The sequence below is a fragment of the Ovis aries genome, chromosome 15 (assembly GCF_016772045.2).
Source record: "Ovis aries strain OAR_USU_Benz2616 breed Rambouillet chromosome 15, ARS-UI_Ramb_v3.0, whole genome shotgun sequence".
Taxonomy (NCBI): domain Eukaryota; kingdom Metazoa; phylum Chordata; class Mammalia; order Artiodactyla; family Bovidae; genus Ovis; species Ovis aries.
Genome location: NC_056068.1, coordinates 58,506,708 through 58,527,638, shown reverse-complemented (window position 1 = coordinate 58,527,638; position 20,931 = coordinate 58,506,708). Strand labels below are relative to the sequence as shown.

At 38.5% G+C, this 20,931-nt stretch overlaps 1 pseudogene; it reads left to right on the top strand.

The window, feature by feature from the left end:
* Window positions 1–15,151: 15,151 nt before the first annotated feature.
* LOC114118298 (glyceraldehyde-3-phosphate dehydrogenase-like) lies at window positions 15,152–16,216 on the top strand (annotated as a pseudogene).
* Window positions 16,217–20,931: the final 4,715 nt, after the last annotated feature.

The window sequence follows — 20,931 nt, the reverse complement described above, 5'->3', positions numbered from 1 at the left end:
TATTTTGGCATGTATTTTCCCAGTGTAAAACTTGTCTTTCATTATTTTTCATACTGTAGAAGATTTCAGATTGGTGAACCAAAATTATCTTTCTTTATGCAATTTACAAATCCCCTAGGAAGGCATTTATTTCAAGGTTATAGCCATATTTTGCTACATTTTCTGCTAACACTTTTTAATGAAATATAACATGTAGACAAAAATTTAATAAATCATTAGGTATATAGTTCAGTAAATGATCACAGAATGAACATAACTACGCAACCACAACCCAAGTTGTATCTTTGATAAAAATTATTTATTGATTTTACTTGATTATCTTCAGATTCTTTGGGGACATTTTAATGTATAGAATCATTTCTGTGAATGAATAGTCTAATTAATTCCTTTCCAACCTGCGTACGTTTTATTTATTTTCTTGCCTTATTTCACTGGCATGATTATGCAGTACAATGCGCAATATGAATGATAACAATGGGCATCTCCTCTCTCCTGCCTGAATTTAGGGGATGAATTTTCAGCATCATTTCATTAAGTAAGATACTTGTTGAAAGATACTCAGTATTAGATGGAGAAATTCCTTTTATTGTTAGTTTTCTATTTTTAAAGTGTGAATTTATATTTTTGCTTGAGTGCTTCTTTTGAATCATTTGAGATTATCATTGTCCTTTGTTCTATTAATATGTCATTCCTTACATTCATTTTCAAACAGTAAATCAACCTTGCATTCATGGATCAATCCATCTTTATCATAATACCATATGTCTCCAAACTTTAAAAAATATATTTCATTGGAATTCTCAAGTATTTTGTCTAGAAGTTTTTTATGCTTTTGAGTTTGAGAGGGACTATGATATCTTTTCTTGCAATATTTTTGTCAGGTTTAGTATCAATATTATGATGGCCTCATGAAATTGCTCTGAATTTTTTTTATTTTCAGAAAAAATTTATATACAATTGCTTTCTATAATGGCCAATCTAAGTTTGGAATTTTATTTTTAGGAAGATTTTAAATTACAGATTCAATTTCTTTGGCTGATAATAGTAAGATTCAGATATTCTCTATCTCCTTATGTCAGTTTTAGCAGGTTTTATTCTAGCAGACATATGCTCATTTCCTCTAAATTTTTAAAATTATGATCATAAATTTTTAATAATATCTTTTTAATAAAATTTTCTGTGTGATCTATAATTTTTTTTGTTATTTTTGATATATTTGAATCAGGTCTTTTTTGATCAGACTCACCGTGAAGTTAACCATTTCCTATGTCACTTTTCAATTTTGAGCAGTACTACTTCTCTAAGTAGTTGTTATAGTTCGTTATATAACAAATATATCTGTCTGTCTGACTTTCTACCTACCTACGTATCTGTCCATCCAACCACCATCAGTCTAGATTTTTATCCATTTGTGCAAACTGGGAGACTTTTAAAACTCATCTATGACTTATGAAAAGTTTTTTTGAATAAATTGTTAATTAATATCCTTTCTTCTTATTTACACTTTTCTCACTTAAAGGTATTCTCAATTAAGTATTTCACCCCCTAAATTGATTGTCTACTTTTGTTATTTCTAATTATTTCTAATTATCTAATATCACCCCAGTCAGGGTCTCAGTCGGAAATAAGTATCAAATTAGAATAATTCAAAGAGATGTTAATATAGAAAATGTTTAACATGTAGCACGCTAGAATAATAACAGTCAAACTATTACCACTGTTAGGCCCAAGGGATCAAAGAGGGAGTGGCTTATTTAAAAGGTCTTTTCTTTGTTGAGGTCTTCTCTTTCTCTTTTTCACTATTTTAAAAACTCAACTGTACTTTTTATTCAGATTCCACAAATATGTCCACTAATACTATTTTTGGACATATCTCTAGATTACACATTAAATGTACTTGCCTCCTTAGTCTCCTCAAATCTGTGACAATTCCTCATTCTTTCCTTGTCTTTCTTGATTCTGACAACTTTGAGGGTTTACTCAGTTATTCTGAGGACTGTCTCTCAGTCTGAGGACTTGCTTGATAGTTTCTCGTTACTGGACTGAAGTTACACAGTTTGGGAAAGGCAACATAAAGTGATTTTTTTTTTTCCCCAATACATAGCGAGGGCCACAAGTTGTCAATACATCATTTTACTAGTGACAGCAACACTGATCACTTCATTACGGTGCTGTCTGTCAGGTTTCTCTACTATAAACTGATTCTTCTCCTATTATAATGAATGGATATCCTGAGGGAGATACTTTGAGCCTATACAAATATCCTCTCTCTCCTCACACTTACATTTCCTAATTTTATATTCCTTTGGTAGATTTTGATTGACAATTATTACTGTAAAGTTCTAATGAGATTTTCTATTTCCCTCATTCCACCTACATTTTTTAATTGGATTTCATTTTTAAGATAGCTCCCTCTTACCCCCAATTATATTTAGTCACTTATTTATTTATATCAGCACAAAACCATGGATTTGTTTTATATTCTATGAGTTATAATCCAATATTTCTGTTGTTCATTTTATTCCTCCAATTATTTCAAATTAGCCACTGGGAAAAATAAGAGATCTTTGGCCACTGAGAGAGCTTTCTGATTTGTTTTACAACAATATCCAAAGGGTAAGAAAGAATCTAGATAGCTTTGAGGAAAATTTTCATTATACCTAAGTTTTATGCCATTCTATTATCATTAGTGTATGAGATAAGAGAAAAATATTTGCCATAAAGTTCTCAAAATATATATTACCTAAGGTCATTTTCTTTATGTATTACTCAGGTATTCTGCAAATAACTGACATAATGAATTTAAGCATGCGTTTGTCTTGACTGCTGGTCAACAGTATCAGTGAACACGGAATAAGTTAACATGATAAAAGGAAAAAAATGCAAATAATCACTTACAAGGTAGCAGTAATTTGTATTTGGAAGAAAAAAAATAATCTGCATAGTTCCAAACTTGTAAGAAAGGATAGATTTGGTTGGGAACAAATAAAAGAAAAATTCCAGGAGGAGAAGATCAAGATGGTGGAGTAAGATAAACACATACTACTCTATGTGGAACAATTCTCACTAAAACTCACTGGAAACTGGAAGGAAAATTCCTATGCAACTCAGGGTGTAAGAAAGACACACACATAATCAGGTAGGAAGGGAAGAAATGTGATCAAGTCAAGATCTGTATCCCTGGGAAAAATCTCATAAAATCAGAAATTACACAGGCAGACACGTACCTTGGGGAGTGAACAGGTTGAGCCACAGATTGGGCGTTCCAGTCCTGGGATCCTATGCTGAGGAGACAAGCTCCTTTGGCTGGCTGGAGGACAGCTGGGGTAAACAGAAGGGCTATGGCAAGCTGGACTTAATTAGCGAGGAGCACATTTGTTGGCTAGCCCTCAAAGTAGGACAGAGAGAGGTCTGCTCTTTAGCAGTTGCCTGGTTTCAAGAGACTGCTTCATTGTTCTAGCGCAAGTGCCCTAGCCCAAGCCAAGTGCACACTCCAGCCCTGCTCACCCCACACCACAGCAGGGCACTGGATCTGAGCAGCCATGACCAGGGAAAAAACTAGACCACTGGAAGCAGATGTACCCTGGTCCCAGGGCAGAGCCTGGGTTGGGTGGCACTATCTATTGTTGATGTTATGCAAGCGTGCCCAAGAAGCTATTCAGATTTCAGACACATCCTGCTCCACCACACTTCACCCTTGTAAATGCAGAGAGATCACAAAGACCCTGGCTGCCCTGCAGAGCAGCTCCACAACATGGTGGGAGTGGCGGAGGGTGGAGAGAGTGATCAGCTATGAGAGACAAATGGAACTTGCCCATGAGAGCTCTGCCCTAGCAGCTGCCAATTTCCTGTGACAGCTTTGCAGTGAGCCCCAGCCTGAGCTGAGCTAACATTATGGGTTATTCAATCCCATCAGTTCAGTTCAGTCTCTCAGTCACGTCTGACACTTTGCAACCCTGTGGACTACAGCACACTAGGCTTCCCTGTCCATCGCCACCAACTTCCGGAGCTTACTCAAACTCATGTCCATCCAGTCAGTGATTCAATCCCATAGAGACCCCACTCGGTCTATGCCACAGCTCAGTACTGGCTCTAGAGCACCTAAGCCAAAGAAGAGACTCTCTGTTTAAAACCTTCCCCAGTTTCTCTGTATGCCAGACTCCTTTATAGTCTATAGATGTTGGCTTAGGTACCATATGAGAATTTTTCCCTGACCATACAAGTTCGCTTAGGTACCATGATATACTCTCTATCCCAGGAGATATTTTTTCCACTTCACTTATCATAATCTGTAGCATTTTTTTTTTTTTCTGGTCTATCTGTTCCTAATTAGAATAGAATTTTCAGTAGGGCAGGGACCTAGTCTGTCTTTTTCATCTCTGTGTCCCCAAAGGATAGTGCTTCTTGGAAGGTACAAAATAAGTAGTCAATATTGGAATAAAAGAATATATGGATGAATGGTCAAGTATTAAGGTAAAAGACATATGAGGGTTTACTGATAATTAAATACAATATAACCATGATGATCATGATAACCTTGAGCATCATGACGATCATGATGACCAGCATCCAGTGGATCATGCTAAAAACCTAGGACTCCTGCTTGATTCCTCTATATTCCTGCCCTTGAAAGTCCTATACAACAGTTATTTTCTAACTTTAATACATCCCAAATTTCACCACTTCTTCTCTGCCATTGATGTTGCCAAATAACCAAATTACTACTATGATCTACCCAAGTCTTTTTTCTTGCATAAATCTTTCCAAATTCTTTGATATAAATAAACCTCAAACCCTCTACCACAGCCAGGAAGACCTTGTAGAAAATTTTTTTTCTTGTAGAAAATCCTCATTGTCTAGCATTCTCTTGCATATTCATTCTCTCTGTATTCACACCAAGTTCTAAGTGCACTGGCCTTTAAAAATAAAAGGTGCAGGCACTTTACAATTATTACTCAAAACTTATTTACCCTCCTTGCTTTCCTCCTTACACTAATATTCTCTCATGAATCTCTAACGAATTACCTTGTCACATTCACTCTCTAGCCCTTACCTAGGTTTATTTTCTATATAGAATTTAATTAATGTATGAAATTATTTTTTAATTGGTGAGCCTGCCTTGGGTTACCAGATGTAAAGCTCTTTAAGGTGAGGAATTTTGTCTTTCTTGGTCATTACCACATTCCAACTCTCCAGATGACTTTTTGCTACAACTAGAAAATATTTATTGAAACAATAATGAAATGAAACTCTTCAGATGGGAATCTTTTTACCACTTTAAAAGTTATCATACTTTCAGTCATGTGTATTTTTTAGTACAGATGAAAATATCAAAGAAGGAATTTTAAAGCTTGTCTTTTTTTGTTGGCCATGCTGCCTGTGGGATCTTAGTTCCCCAATGAGGGATCAAGCCAGGCCCTGGGAAGTCAAAGCATAGAGTCCTAACCACTGGACTGCCAGGGAATTTTCTAAAGCTCATCTCTTAAGAATTTTTTCTCTTCTTTCTTAAACTAACAGTTGAATCATTTTTCATCTCCTTGTCCTTTGTTGAGAAAGCTTTCACTTACTTTCTTAATTAGGTCAAATGACCATAGTGCATAGTCTTTTTTTTTTTTTTTCATAGTGCATAGTCTTAAAGCATCATGTAACTTTCCATACAGAGCTTCACTGAGTTTTAATTTACCTAATTCTTCAAAATAAATTTTTCCTATGCCTATGTCCTTCACTAGCCCCTAGCTCTATGAAGATAGAGATGATATATATTTTAATTCACCATTTAATCCAATAGCGATATGCTCAACATCTGGCATATCTTATGTACTCAAAATATTTCTTCAAAGAATAAAGCACTCCAAGTGTCATTCCAAATTGTCTAGTATAGAATACATAAATACGCTTTTAGTAGTATAGATTTACACCTTAGGAAGAAACTGCTGATCAACAATATGAACCATCAGCTCAGTTCAGTTCAGTTGCTCAGTCGCGTCCGACTCTTTGCGATCCCATGGACTGCAGCATGCCAGGCTTCCCTGTCCATCACCAATTCCTGGAGCTTGCTCAAACTCATGTCCATCGAGTCAGTGATGCCATCCAACCATCTCATCCTCTGTCATCCCCTTCTCCTCCCACCTTCAATCTTACCCAGCATCAGGGTCTTTTCAAATGAGTCAGTTCTTCATATCAGGTGGCCAAAGTCTTGGAGTTTCACCTTCAGCACCAGTCCTTCCAATGAATGTTCAGGACTAAATTCCTTTAGGATGGACTGGTTGGATCTTTTTGTGGTCCAAGGGACTCTCAAGAGTCTTCTCCAGCACCACAGTTCAAAAGCTTCAGTTCTTTGGTGTTCAGCTTTCTTCATAGTCCAACTCTCACATCCAGACATGACTCCATGTAACATCATATCCAGACATGACATCCAACATGAACCATACACATATTATTTAATTAGTTTGTCATTTTTTTCTCCTTGTAAAACTGGGAACATAAATCTGATTAACCGAATGCCTCTCATAATTGAATTCTATGTAAGCATGGTTATTATTTCATGTAACTGAAGCTCATAGATTACAAAAGGAATGAGCTTGTTTTTTCCTCCCATATTGAATTTAACTCCTTTTGAAGTATGTAATGAGTGCCATCATTTCACTTCACAAGAAATCTTTCATTTATTAACTAATGAAGAACCTCCCCTTCCCACCCCCTCTAGGTACCATTTCAGTCATCAATATTTGGGTCGATTGAAGGAGGAAACAGACAGAACAGGCTCCATTTTGAAAGCAGGACTCCATCTTGGGCCAGACTGTGGACTTTGAGCTCTATGCCCAGTATCTATGGAAACAATATACCAACTAGAAAACTAGGCCCCCGGGTGGAAGAGCCCCAGGGCTTGTACCTAGCCTCTCTGTCGCCTAAAAGAATACCATAATTATCTGTGTAACAGAATAGAATCATAAAGCCTATTATGTTTATTGGGGCATGACCACAGACCTATTGATAATTGTTCACTGTTAACTACCTAGGCTTAAGGCATACGAATCAAGGGTTAACTTTAACTATATCCTTCTTTTCCTTTGTTCAGACTAGTTTCAGAAAATTTGGGGAGGTGAGTTTGAGCACACACACTTAGGGTATATAAGGTTTTCACAAAAACTGGTCAGGGTCCTTGGCTAAGAGGAGACTCTGCCTTGGGTCTACCAGTGTAATAAACTGCACTTCACTATCTGCATTGTCCTTCTGAGTTTGTTTCCTAGAACGTGTGGCTACAACACTATACGTATGCAAAATGTTTTTATAAATTAATTCCAACAATTGATAAATACCTTTTCAGTCCTATTATATCCTAGCCATTGAAATATATTCTATGTATCAAAAAATAGCTTTAAAAAATAAATGAAGCACTGGGAAAGGACAGTTGACTAAATATTTTTGCATTTAGTCTTCCTCTCACATTTAATGATTCATTCTTAGCAGTGTCAGCATTGAATACAGGAACATAAAGTTAAGTTTTCTCAAAAGGTTGAACATTTTGTCATTTCCTGAAAGACTAAAGAAAATCAAGCCCACCTGGCCACACTCACTTTCTAGCCTGGAAATATGTTAACTTGTACCTGAGTCTTCAAACCAATTGAGAATTCAGAGAAATAAAAATATTTAAAGAAATTAAAGATCCATTATCATTGTTTAAGTTTTGTTTTGTTTTGTTTTTAATGTTCAGTCTGGGAAGGGCTTACTCATCTCACAAGTATTTCTTTGGTCAGTCCTACGAAATAAAGTCAATTGAAAATATGAAAATAGTTTCTTTTATAGGTACAAGTTCTTGTGTATTGTAACACTTGTGTATAGCAGAAACAAATGACTAAATCTAATTGTCCAAAGATTTCAGAAATGGCAACATAGTCATGTAACTAGAGGAAGCCATGAGGCATATCCTGAAATCTTGGATATAGTCTATATTTTCAAATCAAAACAGGGATATAGAAAGTCAGCTCAAAGAGACTATTAATTCTAAGGCAAAAAGCTAATATGAACATGAATCTGAAGATTTATAAAAACACAGACACACACACACACAGACACACATCCTACATATACATACATGTCTGTATGTGGATGTATATGTACGTTCATCTTAGCAAGGAAAGGGCAGAAAATATTATGTTTAAAAATGTAAGTAGAGAAAAAGTCAGAGAAAGAAATTACTATGATTTTAACACATATCTAATAAATGCCAAGTGCAGAGATTGGTACTGAAGTCACAGTGGTAAATAAGAGAGATATGGTCCTTGACCTTAGGTAACCTACCACACATATCTTTCCCCTATTCATCATTGAACAATAGAATGGCATCTTCAAAGGCCATGATGTTGAAAAGGGTTTGCTGAGTTCCAAAAGTTACAGCATATGGATCATCCTATAGGGCAAGGTAGGAGTGGTAGGAAATTAGACACATGAGTGGTTAAGAGCACAAAATCAAATGTTCTATATTAACCTAACAGTGATAGGAAAGCACTAGAGTTTAAGCAAAGAAACAACAGCTTTCTTGGTGGACAATATTCAAGTCTGGTCTGTTGGGCAGGCATATTCCATGACAGCACCATTACCATAACATAGCTAGCTCTGATAGCTTAGAATCCAAGAGGATCAAAATAAATAATCTGTGTAAAGTGCATATAGTCTTTTTGCAATGACTCAGCACTAAAGAATCTGCCTGCAATGCAGGAGACCCAGGTTCAATTTCTGGGTCAGGAAGAACCTCTGGAGAAGGAAATGGCAACACATTCCAGTATTCTTGTCTGGAGAATTCCATGGACAGAGGAGGCTTGTGGGTTACAGTCCATAGGATCTCAAAGAGTCAGACACAACTGAAGTGAGTGAGCATGCAAAGTGCACATATTATCCCTAATGCATAATATTCACACAATAAACATTAGTAAACAGAGAAACAGTTTCATAGGTTATGGAAGATTGGGCTTCTTGGAAAGAAGATTCTGTATTGGAGGTTAACATGCAAGAAGTTTAAGGCACTCAGGATCTTCACATAGGGAGGGCAAGGGACAAGAAGGAAGCAAAGTTGGGCAGAGAGAAGTTGATTCTTTTTCAGCAAATGGTGCAGCAGTCCCTACAGGGGAGCTGTGAAAGCCCTCCAGAGTTAGCCTTCCCTTCATTAAGGAGCCCTGGCCTCGATCCTCAGGGATCAACAAGTCGTTGATGTTCAATCACTAAGTAGTGTTCACCTCTTTGGGACCTCAAGGACTACAGCACACCAGGCTTCCCTGTCCTTCACTATCTACCTGAGTCTGCTCAAATTCACGTCTATTGAGTCAGTGATGCCATCAACCATCTTAACCTCTGTTGCCCTCTTCTCTTCCTGTCCTCAATCTTTCCCAGCATCAGGGTCTTTTCCTGTGAGTTGGAAAAGACCACATCAGGTGGCCAAAGTATTAGAGCTTCAGCTTCAGCATCAGTCCTTCCAATGAATATTCAGCAATTCCATGTGGATTTCCTTTAGACTGACTGGTTTGATCTCCTTGCAGTCCAAGAGATTCTCAAGAGTCTTCAACACCACAGTTCAAAAGCATCAATTCTTTGGTGCACAGCTTTCTTTATGGATCCAACTCTCACATCCCTACATGACTACTGGAAAAATCATAGCTTTGACTTGACAGACTTTTGTCAGTAAAGTGATGTCTGCTTTTTAATGCACTCTCTAGGTTTGTCATGGGTTTTCTTCCAAGGAGCAAGAGTCTTTTAATTTCATGGCTACAGTCACTGTCTGAAGTGATTTGGGAGCCCCCAAAATAAAATCAACCAGTCACTGGATACAGGCTGCTCTACTAGAAGCAGCCTTCTATGGCCTAAGGTGATTTTGGGAAAGGGATTTTCAGGTAAGAGCTGTCAACAGCCATATCCCAGCAACTGAGGGCATCAGCCCTGAAGAGGGACCAGTGTGGCTCAGTACAGTATCATTTACATTGATTGAAAAGAAAGGTAATATGTCCTGTCATTTCTCTTCTCTCTGGATTCCTCTCCAAATTCAGCCTTCTCAAAAGGGACATTTCCCACAATTTAAAAAAGACTCTTTGTCACACTTCCACTGTGTTTTCTACCCAATTCATCACAACTATTTTTTCTTCTTTATTCCTTCCATGTAAAGGTTCCTGGACTTGGTTTGCTACCATAATTTACACACAATGTAGAGATGATGTGTCCTTTTCAAAAATGTGCTTTTTCTTAATAGCTTCTCATCCTTTTAACCAACTTGACAAACTGCCTCGGGATATTAAAAATGATACATTCTCACCTGGAGGGAAATGTTTAAAATATAATTTGAATAGGTAGTTAAGCATGTTTCCCTGAAGGTGTTATCATTTGGTAATTTGATATTTTAATATCAAATGTAAGTTCTTGACATGGCCTGCCCTTTCCAGAGGAGACCCATAAAAATAACATGTGTCTCTGAACAATTTCCTGGCTGAGGCAGGTTGTATTTTGTGTCCCCAATTATAATTATCTTCACTGCATTGTAAAGAATGTGCTGTGCACCAAATTCTCTATTAACAATCACAATATGTAGAAATTATATTCATCCTAGAACATCTCAAGGGTCTGGGCTGTTTGTATATGATAACAGCTCATTGAGATCCAAATTATGGAAAATTCAAAGAAATGAATAGGAGAAACACTGCTCTTTTACCATCAGTTTTTAAAAGAAATGTACTATAATTGAAATATAAAACAAGGCTCTTTGAATCAATCTAGTCAGATGAAGAAGGAGGAGGAGGGGGAGGGAGAGTAGGAAGAGCAGGGAAGGAATAAAACCAAGGGAAATATGAATAGAAGCATCCTGAGGTTTTGCCTGAAAAAATAGAATTAGTGAATTAAAAAAGTAGACACCCTTTTATGCCATTAAGAATAATTAACAATTGGATACATAATATTTAAATGTCTAAAAATATATGAATAAACTATAAAACTTTTAATATTCTAAAATCTAATTTGAAGGGAACTACAAATTTTAAATAATGAGGTGAAAATCTTGGCAGGTGAGGAAATCAATTCTTAATATTTAGGACACTGAGCTTCTAAAGCCCCTTTCACTCATAATGCAGACATTGATTTTAATTTCCTTCTCAGTTAACAAGGCCTTTTTTTTTTTACATTATATATAAAAGCTAGAGTAAAATGACTGAGAAAGGATATATAAATAAACTAAAAAGGGATATATAAAAAAAGATACATAAATCAGATAACTAAAAAAGGATAGATAAATCAGATGAATAACTTTGAGCAGTTATATGATGAACTAAAGGCTATGTGAGTGGAAAAATTCCAATATATGAAATACAGAAATGTGAAGGTATGTGTACTATTATTCTGTCAATCACTTTTCAGGGTCCAGGGAATATAGTAATACTTTTTTAAAATGAGCATGACATGAGAATGAAGCTAATATGAAGAGGCAATAGAGACAAACAGGTCTCTAAGTGTACTTGTTTTACAAAGTTGGAAAACAAATAGCAGATAAATGATGTTCTTCAATGTTCAGGAAAATGAAGGTGTTTGAGGAGGAAAATTATGTGTAAGGCAGGACTCTTTCACTTGTAAGAGATAGGAAACTTTCCATTTCCAAACCTTCAAACAAAAAATAGTACTTTAATATATTTTGTAGCTCAAGATTCTTAGAAATAAGTGGCTTTAGGAGTAGCTTAATCCAGGTGCTCAGAAGTCCTCATCCAGACTAAGACTTGCTTTTCTGATCCCTAGGCTATGCTTTGCTCTTTGTGGGCTTCCTTCTTCTACTTCATACTTCCTCCTGCCAGCAAAATAGATGTTAAGGCTTCTAAACTTGAATTATACTGTCTTAGCAACTGCATGAGAAAGAATGTTGCTTCTCTAGTCTTTTTATCAGAAGCCGCCAGTATTAGTTCTAAATGGACCAACTTCAGTCAAGTGTCCATCCCTATACCAATCTCTGTAGGCAGAGGGAAGCCATTGCTATGTTCAATGTTCATCTGGATCCTATTGAGTGAGAAAATGGGAAAGTGGAGCTTTCTCAAGAAAAATCAGGATCCAATAACCAGAAAATGGGAACAAAAGAGTATCTGTGTACTACCAAAAGTTAGAATAAAATAATTAAATCTGAATTCAGTGAAGGATATTTGGGAAGAAAGGGAGGTAAAAATCAAATACCATCTTTCCTGGTGGTGACTCTTCACTCATTTTCACTCAAAAACTAGACCCAGATTTTTAGCTGGGAAGAAGTATGGCTAGAAAATATTTCTTCTCTTTTTTCTTTTCTTTCTGACCAATTTGCAGGTAAGTTTTGAAGACGGGGCTTCCCAGGTGTCACAGTGATAAAGAATCCGCTTGCCAATGCAGGAGGCGTAAGAGATAGGAGTTCAATCCCTGGGTTGGGAAGATCCCCAGGAGTAGGAAAGGGTAACCCACTCCAATATCCTTCCTTGGGAAATCCCATGAACAGAGAAACCCAGCAGACTACAGTCATGGAATCTTAGAGTCTGACATGACTGAGCACATACACACACACACACACACACACACACACACACACGTGCGCGCACACACACACACACACTCGGATATAACCCATGCTGATACTTTGTATTCTGTATTTGATGCTTTAGTTGACTGTATCAAAGCTCTAAACTTCCAAGCAATGACAATGAGTGGCATTATACTTGTGTGCGTGCTAAGTCACTGTAGTCATGCCCGACTCTTTGTGACCCTTTGGACTGTAGCCCACCAGACTTCTCTACTCATGAGATTCTGCAGGCAAGAATACTGGAGTGGGTTGCCATGCCCTCCTCCAGGGGATCTTCCTGACCCAGGGATCGAATGTGGGTCTCTTACGTCTCCTGCGTTGGCAGGCAGGTTCCTAACCACTAGTGCCACCTGGGAAGCCCAGCATTGTCCTTGCCCCCTTGTATAATCTGTGGAGGAGGGGAAGCAAGCAGAGAGGTGAAGGAGGTTATACTGGAAGCAGCTCTTCCCCCTTTCCTGTTTGCCCATTTCTGTTCCCCTCTAACCTTAAAAGAACATAATAAGGAATATGATCACTAAGCTATCGAAACTTGACTCCAGGCTTATGCTCTTCTAAATACGCACACTGCCTTGCCTAACCTGTTGATTCTTTTCCTAGAAATGAAGAAGTAAGTAACCCTCAAAATCCCCCCAAAGCAATGCTGCAGGCAGATCACTGGGGCAAGATAATATCTGAGGAGACAGCCAGTCAGTCTGCACACAGTGGACATGCAGAACCTAACCTCCTGCCTCCATGATTCACTGGGATCCTTTCCCCTCCATTTTTCCCTTTAAAAACTGTCATAGATTGCCTGGCGGGCTGCTGTCTATGGGGTCACACAGAGTCGGACACGACTGAAGCGACTTAGCAGCAGCAGCAGCATCTTTGGACTTGGTCTCTGGACACAAGTCGCCATCTCCTCAGATTGCCAGCTTTTCCGATTAAAGCATCTTTCTTTTCTACCAACACTTGCCTCTGGAATTGGTCTGTGAATAGTGAGCAGCTCAACCTGGGTTAGGTTACAAGATACAAAGAACATAATAATGAGGGGTAATTGTAATTATCCTGAACACCATTAGCACCCACACCAGGCCACCTGAAAGGATAAAGGAAGAAAAGGGGGAGGGGAAGCATACAATCTAACGTACAATAAAAAGTTATCATAATCCTTTCTTAAGATAACTTTAATATATTACTTTGTTGAGTTGTAATTTCATTTTTTCCCTATTAGCTCTCTAATATGCGCTTAACATGATTAAAAAAAGTGTCCTATATGATGAAATACTCCTGTTACTGAGATGTCTGAGGCACCTAGCCTAGACAGAGAGACAGACAGTGTATCCCCCCCAACCCAACTAACTTGATAAGGTTGTTGCCTTAACACCATGCAAGGCAAAAAATGTGATTCAATTATGAAAAACATTAAAAAAATTGAAAACAATAGTGTCTTGCTGCTGCTGCTGCTGCTAAGTCGCTTCAGTCGTGTCCGACTCTGTGCGACCCCAGAGACAGCAGCCCACCAGGCTCCCTCGTCCCTGGGATTCTCCAGGCAAGAACACTGGAGTGGGTTGCCATTTCCTCCTCCAATGCATGAGAGTGAAAAGTGAAAGTGAAGTCGCTCTGTCATGTCCGACCCTCAGCGACTCCATGGACTGCAGACTTCCAGGCTCCTCCATCCATGGGATTTTCCAGGCAAGAGTACTGGAGTGGGGTGCCATTGCCTTCTCCGATAGTGTCTTAAGGAATACTAATAAATTAGGAACTTTTAATGAACAAAGATTGATTATAACTATTGACCATATATATGAATATAGGTGTCTCTAAGGTAAAGCTTCATTTGACAAACTCATAGTGACTTTAATAAGAGCAAGGAAGACTATATTTGTCTAAATTCTATCTCGAATAATCAAATGATTAAATTGGATGTGGAGGGAAAGGGGAAAAATACATAGATAAACCTCTGAGACTGCTTGCTATTATGGAGGACAGCAGGTCTGACACAAGAACAAAGTGTAGGTGGTGCCCAGTGATTCACTCATGAAACCAATTGAGGGAATGACATTTATAACCCAGATGCATGAATACCAATTTCCAGAGCAAGGGTAATAAAATAAACATGAAATTTTGACACATAATGATTTCTTTTATGAACTAATAAAATTACATACATATTCATATATTTTATATATACATAATTTTTATGTATTGAGAATGATCTTCAGAATAAAAATACGCATAATGAGCATGATTGGTAAGAGGAGCTTCCCATTATGTGTAGTTGGATGAATTATAGAAAAGCATTGGCTGAATTAAATGAGGCTACATTTCAGGCTACTAAAAACTTGTGTTTGAAATTACTGTGCTGTTTTCAGTGGTGTTGAGCCATCATAGACAAATGGGCTTGGTGCCTCAAGGCTGCAAGTAAACAGTGGTGGTTCTTATTTTGTTTTTTTAAAAAGACAGAGATAGCTACATACAAACTTTAAAGCCTGACGTGGATCTTAAGCACAATTTCATAATTATTAAGGAAATGAGGATCTTTGTTCTTCCTTCTTTGACAGATAGCCGAATCTTCTTGTGCAATACTAGCCACATCCCTGAGACATAGTCATGAAGGTCAGAGTAAATGGATTTGGCTATACTGGGTGCCTGGTCATCAGGACGCCTTTAATTCTGGCCAAATGGATATTGTCTCATCAGTGATCCCTTCACCGACCCAGCTACATGGTCTACATGCTCCAATATGATTCCATAGCAAGTTATACCACAATCAAGGCTGAGAATGGGAAGCTTGTCATCAATGGAAGGCTCATCTCCTTCTTCCAAGAGAAAGATAGGGTACTTGGAAGCACCCACATCAAATGAGGTGATGCTGGTGCTAAATATGTTGTTGAAACCACTGATGTCTTCATTAACTTGGAGAAGGCTGGGACTCACTGAAAGTATGGATCCCAAGGGTCATCATCATCCCTGTTCCTTCTGCCACTGTCCACATGTTTGGGCATAGATCATGAGAATTATGACCATAACCTCAATATCATCAATATTGTCAGCAATGCCTGCTCTACCACCAGCTGCTTGGCCCCTCTGACCAAGGTCACCCAGGATGACTTTGGCAACTCATGATGCCTGCAACTCAAGGCCACTGTCTATGTCATCACTGCCACACAGAAAGTCTCAGATGGCTCCTCTGGAAAGCTGTGGCATGCTGGCTGTGGGGCTTCCCAGAAGACCATCATCCCTGCTTCGATGGGCACTGCTAAGACTATGAACAAGGTCACCCCTTGAGCTAAACTGGAAACTCACTGGCTGGCATGGCATCCTATGTCTCAGCTCCAATGTGTCATGGATCTGACCTACAGTTTGGAGAAAGCTGCCAAGTATGATGACATCAAGAAGGAAGGTGGTGAAGCAGGCAACAGAAGGTCCCCTAAAGGGCATCCTGGATGACACAGAGGAACAGGCTGCCTCCTGTAATTTTAACATTGATACATCCTCTTTCACCTTTGATGCTGGGGCTGGGATCACCCTCAGTGACTGCTCTGTGAAGCACAGTTGCTGCTATGACAATGAGTTTGGCTAGAGCAAAAGGGTGGTAGGCTTTATGGTCCATGTGGTTTCCAAGGAATAAGAGCTCCCTGAACCACAAGCCTCAGTGAAAACAAGAGAAGGAAAAAAGAGGTCCTCAGCTGTTGAGGAGCCTTTGCTCCAGCTCAATCCCCCAACACACTGAGAATCATCCATCTTCAAAAGTTTCCATGCCAGATTTCCTGAAGAAAAGGGAGCCCATTAGGGAGCCCCACCTGGTCATGTATCATCAATAAAGAAAAATGTACATAGTCAAAAAGGAAAAAAAAAGAAAGAAATGCTTTGCAAACATTTAGAAATGGACGTGGAGATCAGCAGGAACTAGGAAAAGTTTACAAAGGGTGAGTCAGATCAGTCTAGCTTCATTCCCCTTTGGACAAAAATTCTAAAAAAGTGGCTTATGTTTATCTGGATTAAGCAAGGCATTTGGCAGTCACAACAGAAACATAACCTCAATAATCATACAAGGAAATAGACTTATGAATGCCTAAAAACCATATCAAAGAGCCTAGTTACTTGACTGACTAAATCTTAGAGCACAATTTTCTATTGTTTTTCAAAGATCTCTTTTTATTTCCTTCTTTCTTTTTAAAAATAGCTATTGCATTTGAGTATCTACTATATGTTAGGCATTGTGATTATCCCTTGACATGAACTCTATACTCACAATAATCAGAGATAGATATTCTTCAAATTTTAACATTACCTAAATTATAAGATTGGGTCCAAGGTCACCAGGCTAGAGTCAGGAAGTATAAGCTTTTCAAATATGCAAAGTACATGAAGCTGTAGAAAGAAAAAAAAATGATGGATTATAGACTCAGGCTCTAATAGAATCTAACCTCATTAGTGAAAAGTGAAAGTGAAAGTGAAGTTGCTCAGTCGTGTCCAACTCTTTGCAACCCTGTGGACTGTAGCCTACCAGGCTTCTCTGTCCATGGGATTCTCCAGGCAAGAATACTGGAGCGGGTTACCATTTCCTTCTCCAGGGGATCTTCCCGACCCAGAGATCAAACCCAGGTCTCCCACATTGGAGGCAGATGCTTTAACCTCTGAGCCACCAGGGAAGCCCCAAATTCATTAGTACATTAGATTAAATATAAGATTCATAGATATTATTTTTTTTTAGGAAGTTTATTGTGAGTTGGTAGTGTTGACTTGGCTGCTGAGAGAATGAAAAGATTCTTAGTTCTTATTGTAGAATAAGAATATCTGAAGAAAGGGAAGTGGTATGCTTGGTTTTTTTTTTTTTTTTACAGTATTTTCAGTTCCAAACTCTATACCTTAATATGGGATGCACGTATTAGGATTTTTTCCCTTTGTTAATTATAGAGACTCCATATGCAAGGAGGGAATTTTTTATTTATATAGCTGACATGAGTTTTCAGTTAACCTATTAACCTGGAGAAAGAGCTGATAAAACCTTAACTTGAAGGATGGAAAATAGAGTCTCAGAGCCAGTTTCTCCTCTCTGCTTATCACTGCTCATTTTATATGTTGGTCTTATCCTCTGTTATTTCATATAGGCCTTCTCCACTGGCAGAAGACATTTCTATTAAGAGTCTCGGATTAGCTGTTCCAGTGAAAAGAGAAAGCTTCTTTTGGCCCAACAGCCTGATGACAGTCTCTGAGAAGAATTCTGTTTGGCCATGCTATAGCCATATAGAAACCTTTGTCCCAGTCACTATTATCAGAGAGATGGGGTAATATGGTTGGCCATGATTTCATCCTATGATCACTTTCACGGCCAGTGGCAGCACAGAGTATGGGGGAAAGCAGAATCTGTTACTAGAAGAGGATGAAGAGCTGGCTGAGCACATCACACTTGGTACATTAACCTTCAACATGTTCTGAAAGGAACAGGGAAAGGAAAGAGAATTTAAACTCTGATGAAGATGAGATGAAGAAATAGAGATAGTTATTCTTAAAAAAAAAAAAAGGAAAGTTCAGAGAGACAAAAGGTTTGCTAAAAAAGGAAACATAAAGAATGTCTATACAGGTCAAGGGACAGAATCTAAACATCTTCATTGGAAGAAATATTTCATTTTAGAGGTGATTTCAACTTTATGATATTTTAACTTGCAAAGACCCAGAGCTGACCAAGGTGTCTCTAGATGAAATAGAAGCCTTGCCATTTTCGTTTGAAGGTAAAAGATGTTTTACCACTTCCCAGGGGAAGTTGCAGATGGGTTTATTAGGATCTGACAAATGGCTGGACTAAATTACTTTAAGTAAGAGAGAAACAATGGCTACACCTAGATTTTAAAGTCAAATATAAACATGAATCCAAGTTTTGGTACTTAGTATTTACATGAAATCTTCCCTCATAGCTTAGTCGGTAAAGAACCTGCCTGCAATTTAGACACCAGGGTTCAATCCCTGGGTCTGGAAGATCCCCTGAAGAAGGAAATGGCAACCCATTCTAGTAATTATTCTTGCCTGGAGAATCCCATGGACAAATGAACCTGGCAGGCTACAGTCCATGGGGTCGCAAGAGTTGGACACGACTTATTAATTAAACCACAACAGCCCATCTATGTGAACTTGGACAAAGTGACTACTTTATTTGAGCCTCATCTTTTTTTAATCACACCACATGACATGCCAGACCTTAATTTGCGGATCAAACCCATGCTGCCTGCAGTGGAAGCACAGAGTCTTAATTGCTGGACTGCTGGGGAAGTTCCTGGTCTCATTTTTGAAGCAGGATTATTATTCTTACCTTGCAGGACTACTGTAAGTGTTGGAGATAGTCTGTGGAGAATTTCTTGTTCGTTGCTATACCTTAATAAATTACAGCTAATGTGTATAACTGAGATGCACTGACATCCTTGAAATATGGAAGCATGCAATATCCAGACCAAAATAAACCCTTATAGATACATCGATCACAGGTATGTAAGTACCTGTGGGTTTGGTATGGAAGAAGGATCAGGACTGGAAGGGTAACTGAGTGCAGATGGTAAGAACGCACCATGAAAATGTATCAAGCCTGTCTGGCATTGGAATACACAGGAAAACATAGGAATTTATGGTCGCTTTCAGAAAATTTAGATTAGCACAGAAGGGTCTAAACATGTATTTCATGATGATTAAGTGAAATAATAAATAAAACTTGCTTAGAATAATTTCTAGGACCCAATTAGAGATCAAGAAAAGTTCATTATTATTTCTACTAAAGCTTATCATATGCTTTCCTACTAGACTGTGAGCTTCTCAAGACACAAATTATGTCATAGTAATCTATTTCCTAAGATTTTAGTATAATGCATGGTGTTTTCTAGGCCCTTATATAAAAGATAGGGAAAAAAGGAATTGTGGTATCATGAACAAAAAACACATTGAGGGCACAAAATAAAAATTTTTGACACAAATCAGTGTGTGCAATTATATCTACACACTTGGAATAGAAGTGAAAGAAGTGAACTCCGATCAGTAATAGAAAAGGTGAAATAAGCATGGGAAAAATGAGGATCAAAAATGGTGAAGGATAGGGGATAAAACTGACAGGCAGAAGTATGGCATGTTCTAGATGCTGATATTTATGTAACTCGAATCAGAAATATATCAATAATTTCACAAAGATGTTCATTTTGCATATTCTATGTCTGTGTCTGATGCCTTCAGGATTTAAGTTTCTGTGATCAGTTTCAGTTTGATATGACATTTTCAAATTCATTGCACTTGCTTTCTAAACCAGGGCTCAACCTATCAGTTAGCAGGTACTTATGCCAGCTTGATTCCACTCAAATTACCTGTCTGGTCCCTGTAGACATTTAGTGTTTATCACTCTTGCTCCAAATAAAAGCTTCCCAATGTTTTCCACATCATGGCACACATAGAAAATGACAACACTTTATTTGTGGAGCCTTTGAACTAATGAAAGAAGCTCCTAAGTAATCACCGCCAGAGTTCCAGCTGCCTCAGGCCCTGCCCTACTGCCCTTAGGCTGGGGCAGGGGAACAGTATTTCAGCAGACCTATAACCAACTAGGACTATTCATAAAATAGGTCACTCCAGTTGGGAGGCTCTGCGGTCAACTCTCCCTATAAAAAGATACAGAAGGTTTGACATATTTGTTTGTTCAATGTGTAGGGTAGATACCCTTCTAGGCACTGAGACGCAGCAGTGTACAGGACAGAATCCCTGCCCCCTACAAACTAGGTTGCTGCTGCTTCTAAGTCGCTTCAGTTGTGTCCAACTCTGTGCGACCCCATAGATGGCAGCCCACCAGGCTCCCCCATCCCTGGGATTCTCCAGGCAAGAACACTGGAGTGGGTTGCCATTTCCTTCTCCAATGCATGAAAGCGAAAAGTGAAAGTGACATGGCTCAGTCGTGTCCGACTCTTAGCAATCCCATGGACTGCAGCCTACCAGGCTCCTCTGCCTATTGGATTTTCCAGGCAAGAGTACTGGAGTGGGTTGCCATTGCCTTCTCCGACAAACTAGGTTACAAATGGTTAAATGACCCAGTCAATTCTACAAGACTCAGGAAGCCAGGGCGAGAATCTGTATCCTCAGACACAACTCAGTTATTGCCAAGGGAAGAAATACTATGAGGTTTATACTATAAAATTAATTTGTCATTCCTTGATGAGGAAAGTGACTGCCAAGTTTTCTAACTTAAACTTTTGTCAAGGCACTTCCTTGGTGGTCAATTGGCTCTGACTCCACACATCCAAGGCAGGGGGACCAGGTCCTACCCCTGGTCAGGGAACTAGATCCCACATGCCACAACTAAAACATCCTCTGTGCTCCAACAATGATCAAAGATCCCACGTGCTGCAACTTAGACCCAGCAC